This window comes from Manis pentadactyla, chromosome 8 (assembly GCF_030020395.1).
Source record: "Manis pentadactyla isolate mManPen7 chromosome 8, mManPen7.hap1, whole genome shotgun sequence".
NCBI classification, from domain to species: Eukaryota; Metazoa; Chordata; class Mammalia; order Pholidota; family Manidae; genus Manis; species Manis pentadactyla.
Genome location: NC_080026.1, coordinates 2886865 through 2899619, shown reverse-complemented (window position 1 = coordinate 2899619; position 12755 = coordinate 2886865).

Genomic DNA, 12755 nt, shown 5'->3' with positions numbered 1-12755 from the left:
CGAGCCACGCGGGGCCCCGGGGGAAGGGGGACCAGCGCCACCTGCGCTGCTCGCTGGGCCGTGAGTCGCGAGGTCTCTGTCGGGGTCCAGGACTCTTGTGTCGTCTGCCAGCCCATGTGAAACTGCGGGAGGTTATCTTACTAGATGGTGAGCTGCGCAGATTCAAATCCCGGACTTGACAATGTCCTAGGTCAAATTATTTGATTACTCAAATTCTTGGTCTGCTCATTGGGAGTATATAGACAATAGTTAAAGGATGGGTGTGAGCATTCAGTGAGCTGTTCAAAGGGCCTGGTGCGGGTCCTGATCCTGTTAGGTGTCGGATCCTCTCCGATGTCTCTGAGCTGCATGCACGCTGCGGGAGCGCTGCTACTGCACCGTCAGAGCCGCACCGCCGGGCACAGCGCTCGCTTCTCCTTATCCCCGCCTGCGTTGTCACCTTGCCTCTGGACGTCAGGCAGCCTCAGAGCAGCCTCACTGCGTGTCTTTGCGACCCTGGTTGTGCTTAGTGCAGTGTCACCTCCTCAGCACCCGGAAAGCATGCATTTGATCGTCACCCGATAGACATACACCTCTGCCCTTCAGGTTAGGCCTGGAGCTTCCTGCACTTGGTCTGCTATACAGAGTTGATAAATAAAACCTTCCGTGTCTCCCAAGAAAAACCACTGAGACAAGTGGTTTTTCTTGGGAGACAATGACATAATCAATGTATCTATAAAATTATGAATGTTTGAAATCATAAAGTAATAGGATAACACATTTATTGAATGATTTTTGTGTACCAACTACTAAATCCACATGTCTTGTTTTAGCCTCCCAATAACTTTAAAAAATGTTTTTCTAATTATTTTACAGATTAGGAAACCAAACCTCAGCAAGACTGAGTAAGCTTCCCCAAGTCACACAGGTACTAAGTCAGGCAGGCAGGATTTGTCTCCAGGGTGATGGGATTCTATAGTTGTGTTGCCCAAGGTGGTAGCCATTATTCACGTGTAACTATTTAAAGTAAAATTAGTTAAATCAAACAAAATGAATAACATTCCTATTTCATAGAAACCAAGGCTATGAGAAGCAAGAAAATGTTTCCAAGTTCAGTGTCAGCCAGCGACTGAGCCGGGGTCCAAACCCAGGATGTGGAGGCCAGGCTGGCGCCACCGATCTCGGTGCAGGCGCCCCGCCTCCCTGCCCCTGGGGTGCACGGCTGCCTCTGTTTGTTTTTGACACTCAGCCTTATTCAGATGAGCAGCTGAAGCTCTCAGCTCTGAAGAGCCCCGGGGACTTCTCTTCCTCTCTAATTTATCCCTCTGTATGTGAATGGAAAACAGAGCACAATGTCTTACAAATAATTGATGACCAACAAATGTTTGTTGAGGTGAATTATCATCCTTTTCACTAACTGATATTGTGACAGACGTGAAACAGGGATGTAACAGAGATGAGAACAAAGCCAGAAACTGGACGGGGATGAGGGACGCTGCCTCACAGCTGACACATCTACAGGGCTGGGCACCCAATGTTCCCCACGGGTGGAGGGAATGTCCAGTGAGAGGGAGACAAGGAAAATCAGAGAAAGCCAGAGAAGCCAGAGAGTGAGCACAGCCATGCAGAGAGCAGTCAGGTCAGGAACTGGGGGGGCAGGCTGGTGGCTCGGGCGTGAGGGCAGCAGGAGGGCAAGCCTCCTGGCACGTCGGCCTCTGCTCCCCTCCCAAGCCTGTGGAAAATATCAGAGGAAACACTCCAGGCAAGAGGGAACAGGGGACCGGAGCAAGCCGTGCATGCTGGCTGTTGCTATGGAAAACAGTCGCCCTCTGGGAGGACCTCTGATCACTCCACTGCCAAGACAGAGCTGGAAACGCAGCAATCCTCGTCTTCCTCTGTTCGGTCGTCCCTTCGCTGACGCCCGCTCCTCTCACCCCACAGCACAGGCAAAGATATTTCAGAGGAGGGACATGGGGCCCAGATGCTCAGTCAGTCACAATTAAAGTAGGGAGTTTATCTGGGCCAGCCCACAACAATCACATAGACTCTTTAAAACAAAGCTCTCTCCAGTGAGGGCGGCTCTTGGGAGCTGAGATAGAGGAGGCTGTTAGGTAAGGACCCGAGAGTGACCTTGGAGAATCAAGGACAGGCCCCCCTCTGACAGATTTATGTAATTAATAGTCATAGAAAATTATTATTACTAAATTAATATACAAAAGGTATAGTCAGAGCTGCTTGTTAAGTCACTGTAGAGTTGTAAGGGAGGCTGGGCTGAGGACAGTGACAGAAACCCCACCTGGAGACCAGCTTCCCCTTCAGCACAGGGGACCCCGGAGGAGCCTGAAGCTGGTGGTGACCTGGAGCTGCCCCGAGCGGCAGCACATCCCGAGCCCCGGTCAGCTTCTCCCCATTGTCTGCCAGAAGAAGAGGCAACTCACTTCCGGACCTCTGTGCTCTTTGCCTCAGTCCCTCTGCTCCACACACGATGATCAGTGATTGATAGGAAACGGTGAGACCAACACAGATGAAGGGAAAACAGTTCACTCTCAGGAGACAACGGAACAGACTCGGAAGTGATGCATCAGAGAGGGAATTCTGAACAACTGTGATGACATGTTCAAAGCTCCTGCACAGCACGGGCACTATGGATTGGGAGTTGGAAACTCTAAGAGTCAAAGGGAAATGGCAGACGTAAAAATTAAAGCACATTTGCAGAGATGAAATATCCCTTCAACAGACTCATTAGTGGCTTTGACAGCTTGGAAAGAACAGTGAACTTGAATATGGGTCAGTAGAACCTCCCCAGAGTCAAACATACTGAAATAAAAACAGCAAAAATAAAGAAAGCCAAAGGAGAAAAGCATCCTAAAGCCATGGGACAATACAAATAATGTAGCACATGCATGCCTAGAGGAGAAGAGAGAAGAAGAGGGCAGAAGAAATACTTGAACAGATAGTAGCTGGGGATTTCGCAAAAATAATAAAATACATTCATTAAACCTCAAGCTATGAAGTTTATAGAAACTCAAGTAAGATAAATATCACAAGGGAAGAGAGGATAGGTTGAAAATATCTCTTCCCTTGTGATTTTTACTGTGTTGTATTAAAATTGTTATATTGTGTTGTATTCAAATTGTGATACTTAACTATGTTGTATTCAAATTGTTTCAAATCAAAGATAAAGAGAAAAGTTTCAAAATACCCAGAAACAAAAGACTAATTGTATATAGAGAAACAAGGAATTACAGCCATCTTCTCATCAGAAATTACATAAACCAGACGCCAAAAGGCGGCCTAAAGAAGCTGATTTTTCCTGAGTACTGAAGTGAGATGTGTGTCCTCAAGGTCACGGAAAGCACATATCGCCAAACCTGTGAGTGACGTTCCCAGGACCAGAGGCTTGGACGCGGAGGGATGGGAGGCACTGAAAATAAATTGAATCCAAATGGAAAGGAAAGAGCAGAGACCCTAAAATTTTTCCTTAGGTTCTGGTCTGGTTTGAAACCTATCTCTGTGCTTGTTATTTATGAGGAAGGTAATAGACTTTTATTCTTAAAAGCATTTCAAGCTCTCGGAGTGTCCCCCTGGGAACCCCCTCAGGTGGGGAAGAAACACCTGCCCTGCGCCTGAGCTGCCTCCACAGCGCCCAGCCGAGCGGCTCTAGATCTCGTCTCATTCTCACCAGGCTACTTTATACCTTGAGTCGGAAAATGATCTAATGATCTCGGATCTGGCACTTAAATGTCTTGGACTGTCTTGTGTGTGTGGCTCTGGCCTTGGCTGCCAGTGAAGGCTTGTCTGTCTGAGCGTCCTGCTGCTCAAGGATGCCAGGAGCATCTGCGACTGCTCGCCGAACGCCCACGTGGTAGGAATCACCCTTTGGTGGGCTGTGTATGGGTCCCTCAGGATGCCCATGTTTTAATCCCTGGTACTTGAAAATGTTACCTTATATGATAAAAGAGACTTTGGAAGTGGAGTTAAAATCAGGATCGAGATACAGAGATTGTTCTGCGTTCTCCAGCGGTGTCCTGGTCATCACAGGGTCCTTGTAAGAGGTAGGCAGCGTGAGAGAGGAAGTAGATGTGACAACAGGAGCCAGAGGGCAGGGTGAAGGGAGGACGGGAGAGGAGCGGCTGGAAAGCAGGGAGCCAGCCTCTCTGCGAGCCCACAGAGGCTCTGATACCTGCTGGGAGCCCAGCTAAATGATTTCCACGATAGTTAGAGAATGTAAGTGAGTAGTTTTGCAGTGATTTGTTACAGTAGCGGTAGGAACCCAATACACACTCAGAGTTTGGTAAACTGTAAATTCCACTGTAGCCCTTCCAGGGATTCTGAATGAGTTGTTCAGGAAATTGAGTTTTCTAAGCAGTTAAGTAATTGTGATGCTGAAATGTTGCAAAGTCCTGTACAAACACCAGGTATTTTTATTACGAACTAAGAAAATTCAGGCTTGTTTTTTTTAATTTAGCAATTTCTTTGTACCATTAACTTGACACATATAGTAAGATGATATTTTTGAGATGATGTTTTATACATTCTCCCCCTAAAAAGGCAATAACAGAACTCACAATTAATATCAGCTCTGCTCTTAGCATTAACAAATGTAACATGGAAAACACTTTTTCTGTCTAGAGGAAAAGCTTATAATGTGGCAATGTTAAATGTCTTAAACAGACTGATTGCTCTTTTCAATTTCATTTGAGAACAAGGGGCCGAGCACGGAATGGGCACTTTCAGTATTTCCCTAAACTCAGTTCCACCCCAGTGTGTGACTCCAGGAGCAGGTAAACTAGTTCTGTTTGTCTTTCTTCATGAACTTCCCCGTGTGTTCTTTGTCTTTTTTACTAGCCTTTTTGCCAACATAGGGTACATTTTAAAGGGGTTCCTGTTCAATAATGGCAGCTTTGGCAGCCCCTGCCACCTCTCCGGAATGGTCCAGTGGCTACAGGCAGCCTGCAGAAACTCTGGGTGAGCCGTCTGAGACCCCGAGGGCCCCGCAAGGCTTTATTCAGAATGGTGAGGCCCCTTTAAAACCCGTCACATTTGTGTGGTGGAGACGCAGTATGGAGAGCGGGGGTAACATGGGCGGCAGGGGTTTCCTCTTGGAGGAGGACGGCTGGAACCTTCTTGAGGACATTTTTTTTTTGCTACTTTTATCTCCATGCGTACTGAGACAGAGATGGTGTCATACAGCCGCTCGGTGGCCTGCCACCTCGTCCTCCTGGAGAAGTTACCCCATCACCTAATCTTTTACCACATATATAAAGAAGTTAAAGTGAAAATCCAGATTACCCCTAAAAAGAGTAAGTGTTGGCTTCCATACCTTCGGTTCTGTACCCACCTCTTTCCAGAGCTCACGTCTGTTTTCCCTGAGGAACTGCTTCAGACAAGGCTGGACTAGAGATCTCTAACTTGGTGTCGAGCACTTTTCTATCTTTTACACCACAGAGAAAGGGCTGGGTGAGTGACTGGTCCAGCCGTCAGCCTGAGATGCAGGAATCACAGAGACCTGGTGGCCGCTCTGCATTCACAGACGGGATCTGACACTCTGTTAGCTCCGCTTTGTTCCGATCTCTGATCAGTGACTATATCATCTCCTTAGACTACGAGCTTGGATAAGCAATTACAGTTCATCTCCAACTTTGTTACGTCAGGACTTAGGTGCCAGACTGGCCTGCAGCCATTAATTGTTAATGCCTCTATTTACTATTGGGGGGCCTGGGAGATGGTGCTTCACGGTGCCACTCTACACAAGGGGGGTATGGATTAATTTTTTGTTCAGACAGCAACCAGAATTTCTTTTTCTGAAGTTTGTTATGATTTGCATCCCTACCTCAAATATTCTTCATTGACACAAAGACACAACACAGAGTCCCAAAACTCAGACTAGAGAGAGAACAAATGGATGGAGCTGGCAATCATGAGGCAGTCCCAGCGCCATGAAAAATGCAAAGTCAACAATTTTTTGATCGTGATGAAAGATGCAATACCCCACAGGAATCAATGCATAGAGACTTGATTTGGAAATGAACTTGGAGCATTTGCATATGCAAAGAGTGGGTACTCTCTTCAGAGAACAGTCACTGTCCTAATTCACAGATGTCTTTTTCTTCCCCAACTGCAGTGAGGTGAGGCCGAGCAGAAAGGTGCACACGGAGGAGGATCGCACAGCCGACCAACACTCAGCACCAGTGAGTGGAAAGAGTAATTCTAGCCACGGGCACTGTTCTGGGGGGGCACACCTCTCTTTCTCCTTTCCATTTCTGGACTCCATTCATCCCAGTCAAGTTCTTTCCTGGGAAAGCACACAACTCCTCTGACTGATCAGAATCCAGACCATCCTTGGGCCCCACTGAGGGTCCCTGCCCTCATGGCAGGAACCGACTTCTGTCCTTTCTCCTCTTGTATCTGGTGCTCAGGTATAGGTCACTTCCATGCTGTCGCTTCTTGAAAAAGACATCAGGGAAGGGGCTTCACACTGGCGAGGGAGACCGTCCCGCTGTACGTCTGCCTCCTTTGCAGTGTGCCGGGAAACCAAGCCCGCCAGGCCCGCTCTGTAGGCAGCACTTTGTCAATCGCTGTTGTTCTTGTAGTCTGCCTCTGGTATTCTTAGGCATTCTGGCTTAATTTACATAATGAAAACTGTTGCAAGAAAGCATGGCATTTGGAATAAGGAGGTTTGAATCTAGGACCCGTCTCAGTTGTTGGCTGACTTTGTGTTGCTAGGGAAATAGCTGAAGATAACATTCTGGGTCTGTAGAGTAGTCCGTCGACACCATCTTGATACACCATCTTAGGATGTTTCTCCCTTGCAGGCTGTGTTTTAGGAACAAGTGTTAACCCGGGTATAGCAGCCTCTGGGTAGCACCACACACTTTATCCTGAGAATCAGGACTGGTTCTGTATTAAAAATAAAAAGAGGTGACTATATAATATGATTTGAAGTTCATGTAAGACCTAATGCCACCCCAAATATATTCCCAGAGTGTCCACTGTATCCAAAAATTTGAGCCTTAAGCTGACCCTTTGAATAAATTCAAACATCCTTTGAACTGTTTCCAGAAGCTCACTGCCGATCTGCTCTCCTCTGGTCTGGTTGTTAATATGCACTTAGCCCTTTGTGTGCTGTGAGAAGAGCATTGTCGGCTGAGTGTTTGTGCTGCACACCAGCTCCACGAGCCAGTGCTCCCTTCCCGAGGAGGGGCCAGCTTGGTTCCCCGCCTGACTGCCAGGCACCTCTGTCTGAACACTCCAGCCCGTACCACGTCGAGTCATTTTGTGATGCCCAGTAGACCTGGTTTCCACGGTCGCCTTTCACAGCTCCCTGGCAGCCGCCGGTTCTAGAACCCGGCTCTCGGCTTCCCACAACGTCGCTCTCAGCCCTCTGGTTCCCTTTTGTCTTCTCATTGGCAGAGAGACTAGGGCAAAGCCCCTAAGAGCTTGGGTGTGGGATGGGCAGCTTGTAACCTGCCCTCCCCACACATGTAGGTGACTGTGGGTAGGGACCCGCCTGACCTCAGCTCCCACAGCCTCCGTCTCCTCCCTCCCGGAGGCCCTGTCTCCTCCCTCATGCAGTGGAAAAAGGAGCTTTCATTGTCATGCAGATCTGGGAGGATGTAACTCATCTTACAAAGATGCATTGAAACAGTCAATCTAACAGGGGTTTTGGTGCTTAAGTTGACGTCCAGGCAAGATCTACTCGGCTGGAAAGGGGCTTGTACATCATATCCTACAAGGAATGTTTGAAAGTATGAAAAAGGGAAATGAAATGGATAGAATGTCATAACTGCTAACATTCACAACACGTGTAAGAAACAGGAACTACCACCCACATTCAATAATGAGAAAACTAGAGCACAGAGAGGTCAGTGGGGATGAGGTCACACAGTGAGTCCAAGGTCGGGGCGAGGATCTGCACCAAGGCACCTTAGCTCCCAAGCTGTACTGTCTGACGCTGGGCTCTATGTCTTGGACAATTCATCTATGAAAGGATTCCAATATGGCTTATGTCATTGCTGATGGTAAAATTAGGTCCAGTGGGAGTCCATAAGGAGGCCCATTCCTGGGTGTTCTGGCAGTGCCAGTGATGAAGCTGGGGAGCCCCACGAGGAGACAGTTCCGGAGCAGTAAGGCAGAGATCGGACCGCGACGTTTGGGGCTGCTAAGTGCTCCCGCATTGAGAATGGCGGGTGAGGTCTGATGAATCTGGGGTTTCCTCATAGGATTCCACGAATGCAGACCTCAGCATGCTGGGAAAGATCTGCCACCTCTGTGGGAATCCAGGGTGGACAGCCTTCTGCTGGATCAAGTATACACATCAATTCCGATCTTCAACACAATCCTGAAAATGGCTGCACTATCCCCATTCCAGAGGGAGTCATTGGTCCCAGATACATGCACTATGAGTGAGGATGGATATCATCTCTGGCCTTTGAATTCCAAGCTCAGGCTCTTTAAAAACCACTTTTGTGTTATATTGAATTCCTCAGCAATGGCCAGAAATGAGGCATCTATGCAGAACAACTCTCTTGATTCATTCCTAAACTGTGTTCTCTTTAATTGTAATATTAATGTAGATGAGGGTGGTGATAGCATTCATAATTATAATTTGAATACCATCCTAATTGGCTTTTATTGCTGCCTGGGAATGGGTCAGGGTTTTACATGGAATGTTTAAGTTGAAATGTCGTTTCCAATACTTAGTAGAATCCAATTAGGATTTTATTGATTAATTAGTGTCTACATGAAGTGTTCTATTTTTCCAAAGGCCAGTAATGCGCCTGACTGTTCCCTAAATGTTAACATATTCACATAATTATAACTGCATCGTACTTGCTGCTTAGACTGTTTGAGTTATTTGCTATTACCGAGGTTTCAGATTCACGTAAAGCAATTTTAAAAGTAAAAATGATATTTAAATAACGTAAAATAATTGCTAGAGAAAATCTCTCTTAATCTCCCATTAATTTATGGCCCTCCACATGCTAGCACCTTTCCGCACAGAAGCTCATTTACAAACGTTTTAAAGGTAACAGTTGGGATAGATGAGAAGGGAGACCCTTAAAACATGGCACTGTTCTGAGGTCAAATGTAATGCTTAAGGGATTTCAAATTTCAAATTTCAAATGATGGTTATAGCAGCATGAAGGAGAAACATAGGTTTAAAATTGAGACCAAGTATATCTTACAAGAGGTGTTTGGTAAAATCTGGTCTCATGTGTAAGTTAATAACTGTTTACTGTTGCACCTGTTTCTCTGCAATGAGATGAGCTGAGACTGGAAGATTCTTAAGACAGTGACCAAAGAAAGTCACGCAATTAAAAATAGTTGTAGTCAAAATCAATATTGAACATTTACTGTGAGGAAACATTTTTCAAAGATCCTAGGCCACGCTTTTCCAGCTGAGATGGGATCTTCAGGGGCAGGAGCAAGATGTCTGCAGTGTATCAGGGTTCTCCAGAACAACAGATCGACAGGATGTATGTACGAAGATACATATTTACTGTATATATATATGTATGAAGATATTTATTATCAGGAGTTGGTTTGCACAGTTCTGGAGACGTACAAGTTGTAAGACCTGCAGTCAGCGATCTGGAGACCCAGGGAGCCCGTGACGTGAGCTCCGGTCTGCAGCCAGTGGGGGCAGGCCCCAGGCAGAGCTGACGTCTCCATCTGGGTCCCAAGGCAGGAAAATACTCATGTCCCAGCCCAACATAGGAGACCAGGGACGTCCTCCCTCTCAGTCACGAAAGGGTTAAACTTTTTGTCCAGCTGATTGGATGGGCCCACCCATGTTAGGGAAGGTAATCTGCCTTACTCGGTCTACTGACTCAAGTATTAATCTCATCCAGAAACACCCTCACACACCCATAACAATATTCGATTAAGTGTCCAAGTACCTGGGCACCCTATGACCCAATCAAGTTGACATGTAAAATTAAGCATCACGTGCAGTTATAGAGATTTCTCCAGGTAAATTTGGATACAAAAAATACCTGAACCCCATGAATATCCCTACCATTGTATTCAGTAATTCTTAAATTTGGTTGCCCATTGAGATCACTTGGGGAGCTTCAGACATTATTAATGCCTGGGTCCCACCCCTAGAAATTTGAATTTCCTTGGTTTGATTCGACTGTGCATTCACACATGAAGGCTGGAGCCCTGATTCTGAAATGCGGGTGACGCCCCTTTACTCCAAGCCACCAGGCATTGTGGTCTTCCTACCATTCTCAGATGGCATGTCATTCCTTACCCTAGACTGAGACGTGGCCAGGGGTCAGATTACAGCCAGGGCATTTAGACTCAAAGGCACAAAGACACTCCTGACGTTCTTGTGGCTATCTCCATCCCATTGCAAAGGGAAAGAAGTCTTCCAATGGCATCCAGGCCTATTTTCCTTTTGTATAGATGGAAGGAAAAAGTTTTTCTTTGCCCTTGAAGCCAATACCTTACAAGTCACCGGGGACATTGGCATGCCAGCAAACTGCTGCTCCAAAGAAATTCAGGAACGGATGTCATTGTTTCTGAACTGTATTTTACAATTTTCCACATCAGCACACTTGCTGAACAGAGAAATTGCATGCAGTGGCCTGTGTTTGTACACTCACAGACACATAGTGAAGGGGTCTGTTCGGACACAGGTGGGGAGAGTGGATCGTCTCTCCCACCTTCAGCAGGAAGACCATCAGTGTTTGGTGCATTGTGTGGGATCAACAATCGAGCATCAGTAATGTCAGCACCTACTTTTGAGCATCTTCCACAGGACAAGCATGGGCCAGTGCCGAGCAGGCTCTGAGGGCGAGGTGGGTCTCTGCTCTCACAGAAGCATGCGTCATGCAGCGCAGAACAGGCAACTCACGCGAAACAAGAGCTGAAGGAGCAGGATAGCACACGAGCACCCAGGGGTGTGGAAAACTTACCAGTGCAAGAGCTTGGGGGGAGGTCCAGGTTTTTAGAAGTGCATATGGGAATGTGGTAGGCAGAAATGGAGCAGGAGACTTCCAGACAGCACAACCTGAGCAAAGATCTGAGACTGGGGAATGAGGGCGAGAGGTGTGCAATCCGGAGATTCACCTCCGGCAGAAATGTCTGGTGGAGTTGTGTATTTTCCTGAAGAAATAGCAGAAGTCCAAGTCAGTCTTCATCTGTTTCTTTCACAGCTCAATAAACCATTCTTATATCTGGCTGCCTACTTTTTTTCTCTAACTAGGACGTCAGTTTATTTTTAGAGAGAGGTTTCTTATGAACCTGTATATTCTCCCTGCTAGCTTAGCATCCAGCATAAAGTAGATGCATAACAAAGAAACACCAAGTGATGGAACCAATTAGTGAGTGACCTAGGGAGCTGGGTGCCAGTGATTCGCGTTCCTTGTCATATACTTCTTCAGCAAAAACAATGGTTTAGGGAAAAATGTCAGTTTTTATATCAATACTGAGTTTGTTATTTACATGTGCCCATTATTACCATTAATAGAGAGAGTATATTTGTATATTAGCCACTCATACAGGTTTTTTTTTCAAACATAGACCAAAAATCCATACTAGATTTTGGTTGAATTGTAGACAAAACAATTGGTTTTCTTGTAGAAACTTCTGCCCCAGGAGCAGTGAGGGGAAAAAAATGTTTAGTGCAAAATTTAGTTTGTGTGGTTTGTCTGAATTATAATATTTCATCTGCCTTGGTTTATTCTACTCTTCTTACTTCTCCATTCCAAACATTAATTCATTTCTCCACTTAAGCAGCGAGTAAATAAAAATAAGACTCCCTCCTGCTGGCCACCAGGTAGAAGGGTCAGTCAGGGTCAATAAAGAAACCAGAATGTCAGTCACAAAATAAACTCGTCACAGGAATGAAAGTGCAGCATAGGAAACACAGTCCGTTGTTCTGACTATCTTTCTATATTGACGGTAACTACACTCGGTAGGGGGAGGATATAATAATGTATACAACTGCTGAGTCATTATGTTGCATACTTGAAACTAATATAATATGGTATATTAACTATACTTCAATAAAAAGCTATTTAAAGAAACAGAAAGCACACAAAAGATCTAAACAGATTTGTGTTTTACTTGAGGTAAAATTTGCATACAATGACGTGCACACATCTTAAGTGTACAGTTTCCTGAGGTTTAGTAATGTAACAACCAGGTAACTAACACACAACAATCAAGGTATAGAACTTTTCTGTCAACCAAGAAGTTAGCCATCCTGCTGGCTAAGTGGTCGAAGTATTATTTTATTCTAATATTATTTTAAATGGATTCATTTTCTAGTGAAGTTTCAGAAGTTTGCTGCCCGTGTATAGAATCACTATAGCTCACAACCTTGAGAAATTTGCTTACTAGTTTTAGAAGTTTGTCCTGTTTTGTTTCTGGGTTCCGTGGGGTTTTCTGCCTAGGTGATCGCGCCATCGTGGGTGGTGGCAGTTTCGCTTCTTCTGCGATACTGACCCCCTTTTTTCCCCTCACTGACGTTGGCGGGATGTGCTTTACAATGTTGATCTGAAGTGGCAAGAAAAGATATCCTTGCTGTATTCCTGATCTTTTGGAGTGTTCCGAATTTCACTATTAAATATGGTATTAGCTGTAGGACTTCTGTAAATGCCCTTTATCACATTAAGAAAGTTCCCTTCTATTTCTAGTTTTCTAGTGTTTCATCTTGGCTGGGTGCTAATTTTTATCAAACGCTTTTCCTACATCTATTGAGATGATAACTTTTTTCTCCTTTATTCAGCTAATGTGATGACTAAAACGGACACAGTTTTGAA